Below are 6,907 nucleotides of genomic sequence, written 5' to 3' on the forward strand. Positions count from 1 at the left end.
AAAAATTAAAAACAAAGCAAAAACCATAAGTAGGGACAAAAAAAATGAACTTTTATGCCACACAAGGACACCCTCTTTTTGTCCACTGGAGAATATACTTGAATGGCCAGTTTAACTAAGCTAGATTATGTTTTTATAATGGATCTGGAACAGTGCCCGGTAGAAACTGGAAAACACCTGCTCAGCGAATGAATAGTAGGTTAATGTACACCAGACAATGGAAGACATAAGGATTCATGGAAGATTAATATATTTAAGCTTGCTCTTGGTAATGCTGCTTTGGCAGCAAGGTGTAAAAGAGAAGAATTCATTTACTTAAGAACAATTTACTTATTGTTTCATATTGGTAGATTTTCTTTTTAATTTTTAAATTATATAATTTAACTAAATTATATAATTATTTAATTTATATTATTTATGTTGTATACCTCTCTCTCTCCCTCTCTCTCTGTATGGTGTTCATGTGTGTGTATTTGTACAGGTCAGAGTTGGTTCATCATAGTCTGACATCTTCTTCCACCATGTGGGTCCAGGTTTGGTGGCAGGTGCCTTTGCCCTTTGAGCCATCTCTTTGGCCTGACAGTTAGATTTTCTTTAAGGAAAAGGTGGTCCAGGCTGATTATAATGCAAACCAGAGGCAGAACATCGGTAGGTGGTTGTTATGGTAATCCTGGGAAGATGTTGGTGGCTGGCTAGGATAGCTATGGGGCTGGAGCAGATTTGAAATACTACCTAACTGAAGTGACCCTAGGGGTTTTTTTTTCCTTCCTCCCTCCCACAATGGGACTTTTGGGAAGAGAGGTAGCCCTCAAGGAAGAAAAGGCTGAGTGGGAGTCACTTCCAGGCCCTTCAGAACCCTTCTGAGGAGGCTACTTGCCCTGGAATATTCTTTTCTTGTGCTCTGGTAGGACTAACTAAGCAGAATATAATGTCAAGAATGCAGTGTGCTAACACACACACACACACACACACACACACACACACACCCACACACACACAGCCACTCCAGCTGATTATCACACGGAACCACCTGGCTTTTCTTCCTAAATACATTTTTGTCCATTTCTTTATAGTCAAAGCAAGGAAAGTGGCAGCAGCCACTGAGGGGGTCTCCATTGCCTGGTCACACATGATAATGATGTGGAATAAATTAACTAGTTCCAGCATTACCCCAGTTTTTGGTAATTAAAGCTTTTCTTTTATGAGACTCAGGAATCATTTATTTCTTTGTTGAGAAAACTTCTCTCCAGAGGAGGTCTGGATGGAAGGAGATATGTGTTTGGGTTTCATCAGGTTGTATGATGGGGGTAGAGGGTCTGCTGGCTTGTATGAATAGCAGTGGGATCCCCAAACTGACATTAGAAAGGCTCAGGTAGTTGTATGAGGAGACCTGAGGATGCTATGGTTGCAGGTAGGCCCTGTTAAAGGAGAGACAGGGTAAGAATGAGGGTTGCATTCCTGGCAGAGATTAAGCCATCCCTGCCTCCATCATGTAGAAAGGATAGTAAATTCTCAAGCCTGCATCCCCCTGGCCCATGCTATCTCATCACCATCACCTGGAAAACCAACCTTTCTCTCTTCATCAGAGAGAATGAGCCTAGTGAGGTAGAGACATATTGACTACATGAGGAGTTGATATGGTAGAAGGGGTTGTCTAAATATGCTTGAAACCCCCAGCGTGGGCAGTCAGGGATACCAGGTGACGGGGCAACCTTGAGTCCATAGTTAAGGGCTGAAAGTGCTGATCTTTGGGAGATAGGAAGGAGAGGAGCACTATGAGAGTCCATGTGTGCTGACCAATGTCTACAGGTGGGGTTTCTTCCTCCTGAGCCTGGTTGTGGGGTGATCTTATGACTTGTGTAGCATTTGCATGGGTTGGAACGAGGGACGGTTTAGGAGAAGGAAGTCAGGAGGCCTGAACTTGTATGCTCCACCTTTGGTAGCCTCTATTTATCCCTCTGAAGGGAGAGAGGTTGGATCTAGTGTTTTCCTTCCTTATAAGTCCAAGAATGTTGTATGAATTAGAATTTGATATTTCCATTTGGGTGAGAGGGAAGGACCCTGTGTTATCTTTTGGATACCAAGGACCAGCTGGAGGAGTTGAAAAGGCCTTGACAGTAGCTTTTAACAGTAGTGACTGAAGGTGGAAAAGAAGCATTCATTTTAAGACCCGTGAGTGGAGGTTAATGTGCAGAAGTAGGCCTGGTGGACTAGGCAGTCATCAGTGGGAGCAGGGCCAGAGCTTGGTTGAGGCTATTTTCAGCATCATCAGAGTGGAAACATAGGCTTCTGGTCCTCCATCCAGAGGATTGTGCTTTAAGTGGCTTCAGACAGAGCACATGATTTAAGGAGCTATCACCAATGCTCATACATTGCTTGATAGTGTCTCCTTCACTTTTATATTCTAGGCTCATTCTTGCTTCACCTTAGAGTTAAGCATGCTGCCAGGGAGGGTGACAGTTAAGCATGGGAGACAGGCAAGGTGAAGCAGACTGTTTCTGAATGCTAGGCAGAGAATGGGAATGAGAGAGACAAAGCTCAGTTGATGTGGAATCTGCTCTGTAAGAGATCAGAGCTGGTCTCAGCAGTCATGACTCCCTATCATCCTCAGCAATGCCCAGCCACACCACTGACTCCAAGTAGAATATAACGCAAGGGAACTCAAGCCCTCTGGGCTGCCTTCCTCCAGACAAGGGGCTCCTGGAGAGAGGGACAAGGGCCAGTGAGAATCCTTAACTGATGTGCCAACTGGGTAACAAAGAAGTCAGTCTTTTTGGTCTTGTTTTTATTTACTACTTTCTCATCCTAAGAAGAAGAAATTGTCATTGGAGGGAAAATGTGGATTTAATGACCCCCTCTTGCAAGGGAATTTCTACCCATCTGTTTTTTAATATAATTTAATTTTTGTTTTATGTGCATTACTGTGAAGGTGTCAGATCGCTTGGAATTTGGCTTATAGACAGTTGTGAGCTGCCATGTGGGTGCTGGGAATTGAACCCAGGTCCTTTGGAAGAGGAGTTAGTTCTCTTAACTACTGAGCCATCTCTCCAGCCCCTGTTTTTTTTTTTTTTTTAATAAACATTTATTGAATATCCACCATGGTAGTTATCAGTGTTTCTTAGCAGACTGTAGGATTGCATTTTTTATGGTTTCCTTATGGTTGGTGGAGCCATGCAATACTGGAACAATGAGTAGCGAGTAGTCAGAGTAAGCACTGGCAACCCAGGGCCTTCTGGAATTTACTCTGTCATCTTTGGGACAAAGAACGTTTCAGGTGGAGACTACTGTTTTGGCTTGAACTTGCGCACATGCGCACACAGGAGCGCTCGTGAGTGTTCATGTGTTGTGCACGTATGCATATCGACACGCACATGTGGAGGCCAGGGGGGTTGACATTAGATGTTTTACTCTATCGCTCTGCACTTTATTTTTTGACACAGGGTCTCTCACTGAACCTGAAGCTCCCTGCTTCAGCTAGGCTGACTGGGATTGCAGTAAGGAGCCACGTGGGTGCTGGGGAATCCAAACTCAGGCTTTCATGCTTGTACAGCAAGCGCTTTTCTTACTGAGCCTGCCCCCTAGCTCAGCTTGAAGCCTTAACTGAGGATATGTGGAAAGAATGCTGTGATTTGGCTCCCTGTGGAACCGAAGCATTAGCAGGAAATAAAGCTTTATCGTATAGGACATTAAGGATGGTTAGATGTTTCTTACTGCAACACAGCCTGCCTTAAAGCACAAGTATCTTTGTACCTGCCTCTGCAGGATGCTGCAGACACCATGTCTTACTCCAGTATCCTCCGAGGTGGCACTGGGTCATGCAGCAGCTGATGAGGAAGTACAACTGTCTTGTTTATTTATTTGATTCTTTTGGTGCTGTGACCAAACCCAAGGTTTTATGCATGCTAGGCAAACACCTGATCATTAAGCTGTCTGTTTTCACATTTTATTTTGGGATAGGATCTCTCTAAGTTGCTTAGGCTGGCCTTAAACTCATGCTGTAGCGCAGGCTGGCCTGTCTCAGCCTTCCTGGGATCAGAGAGCCACCTGTGATCCACCAGACCTGTTAATGAAATGGCTCAGTTCATAATGGCACTTGCCATATAAGTGTGGGGACCTGATTTTGATACCATCAACCCATGTAAAGGTGTAAAAAGAGAACCAACTCCACAAAGTTGTACTATGGCCTACACTCTCTCTCTCTCTCTCTCTCTCTCTCTCTCTCTCATATACACACATACATGCACACACAGAAAGAGAGAGACAGGGAGACAGAGACACAGAGACACACAGAGAGACAGACTTCCCATAACTTGAACAATGGAAGGACATTTGTTGGATTTGATAAATAATACCTTGTTCATGATATGACTTTATTTTCCTCCATTCCTGATGCTGCTTTATGGGGGCTAAAATGACTAAGTGGAAATAGTTTGCTCTGTTTAGAAATAGACCTGCTTTACTTTTTTGTGTGCATCTGTTGTCCCATTGGCAGCCCAGATGCCCCTTATGACATCATCCTGAAAGTATTAACTTTCCCAGAGCCTTTCTTGTCAGAGCTTGGCTGCTGAGTCATTCTGCTAGGATCTGGTTAGTGGTGCCAGCCTTTAGACTCAAGTACAGGAAACTTACTATGAACTGTTGCCAGGGTCAGGGTGCCAGTGCAGTCACCTCACACCTCATACCTCAGCATGATTGAACCCAGGGCTGCCACCCACAGCCTTCATTGTCTATTTTTCCTACCTCACCTTTCAAGTTGTTCCTCTGGTGTGTGTGTGTGTGTGTGTGTGTGTGTGTTGTCTCTACAGGGGGTTGTAATCTAATCATTTCTGCCACACTCTAATCTATCTCTGAATGGATTAAGAGCTGGTTGCACCTTCTTTTATTTCTTTAATTTTATGTGAATGTCTTGCCGGCAGGTATGTGTACCACATGAGGGCAGTGCCCACAGAGGCCAGAAGAGGGCACCAAATCCCCTGGAACTGGAGTTGCAGACAGTTGTCATGTGGGTGCTAGGAACCAAATCCAGGTTTTCTGGAGAGCATTCAGGGCTCTTAACCACTGAACCATCTCTCTAGCCCTGCACATTGTTTTAAACATGATTTTGGAGTCTTCAATAACTTCTATCTATTCTCCTTATTGAGGTTAATGATTAGACTATTGCAATTGCTTTGAAATATCATTATTAGAATCCAAGGGTTCTTAGGCATGGTGGTAAATACCTGTAATCCTAACACTTAGGAGGCAGATACAGTTCAAATTTCTTCTCTTTTGAGAAGCCCTCACTGGGTCCTCTGGGCAGAAGAATCAACTATTCTACTCTCCTATACTCATATGTTCAAGCCACTGCAATTTCACTTTTCACAAATAACAGTTATTTTTATTGGTTCCTAGTCTAGCCTTTGGGCAGGATAAATAAGCTTGTGACTTATTTAACTGCCAAGCCCAGAGTCATTCACAACATACAGTAGATGGTCAACTTTGTAGGCTAAAGAGTACTGCTCTAGGAGTCCTCAGTGCCTAGGCTAGAGAGCCTCATCTCTGGCCACTAAGTTCTCTCCTCCATGTCTACAAATCATGCAGGATCTCTGTGTCTTCATCATTGTATACGAGGAAAAGAAATGAGAAGCGACAGTGTAGTTGGCATGGGTGAAGCTCAACAGTAATAATGATGGGATAGGAGAGGGGATAGGGATTTGGGAGAGGAGGCAATGTCAAACAGGGAACTCACGGAGAGTAATCCTCAAACTGTTTGCCTCTACTCAGCTAAAAAACAAACCAGACCAGATGTGGTGGTGCATGCCTTTAATCCCAGCACTCAGGCAGCAGAGGCAGGTGGATCTCAGTGAGTTCAAGACTAGCCTGGCCTATATAGAGAGTGGTAACTCTGTATCTGAGAACTATATCTCTCAAAAGGCTAGGAAAAAAAGAGAACCAGAAGAGCAGCTGGGGCCATAAGCTAGCCACAAAGCGAGGGGGGAAACTGATGACAGTCAATATGATTAGTGGAGCCGTTATAACCTCCCAAGTTAGTAAAGTCTAAAGGAAACCACAGGTAAGAATACAGTTAGGGGGCCGGAGAGATGGCTTGGCAGTTCAGAGTGCTCCCTGCTCTTGCAGAGGACTCCAGTTCAGTTCCCTCACCCACACTGTGGGGCTCACAACTGCCTGTAAGTCCAGCTCTACAGGGTCCGACACCCTCTTCTGGCCATTAATGGCACCTGCACACACATAGCATTCACTTACACAGACACATATGCATACACAAATCTTAAAGGAGTATGGGTAGATGTCTTCTGTCTCAGATACTCATTCTAAGTTTTGAGCCACTCAAAACAGCCTTTAACTTGCTGTAAAGTTAAAAGCAAGAGAAATTAAATTGAGCTATTTTTTACTACCTTGGCCAGCCCAAGGAAATGGAACACAGGCTCACATCACTGTGGGCAGAATGGTATCTTCATGGCTATGCCAATACAAGTGGCAGTGAAGGTCAGGGTTATCAGTGTCTGGTTCTTTCCTAAGTCTGCCAGCCAGACTGGGAGTTTAGTGCAAGGCACACTGTCTTTTCCCTCAACTCTGGCTTCATTAACTCCCTGAACTTTCCTTCTCACCTTCGTTTAGTTGATTGGGGAAAGTGCTCTAGGGCGGTTGTCCCTAACCTTGGGTCCTCTACCCCAAGAACTCTTCCCCTAGTTCTCTGGCACTAGTCTAAGGTGGATACTAGAAAAAGAGTTCTATATTCAACACCTCATTCGGTTTGAACTTCACCCCTGTGAGGGGAGTGCTTTCCTTTCACAGAGACGATGACTGGGCAAGTGGGAGAATTGTATTCGGGACAGAGTTGACTCTAAAGCCTGTGCTGTTGAACAGCTGAGGGATCCATGAAAGGCAGACTGGAAGAAAGGAGACC

Source organism: Psammomys obesus, unplaced genomic scaffold, assembly GCF_907164565.1.
Source record: "Psammomys obesus unplaced genomic scaffold, mPsaObe1.curated_primary_1811, whole genome shotgun sequence".
NCBI lineage: Eukaryota > Metazoa > Chordata > Mammalia > Rodentia > Muridae > Psammomys > Psammomys obesus.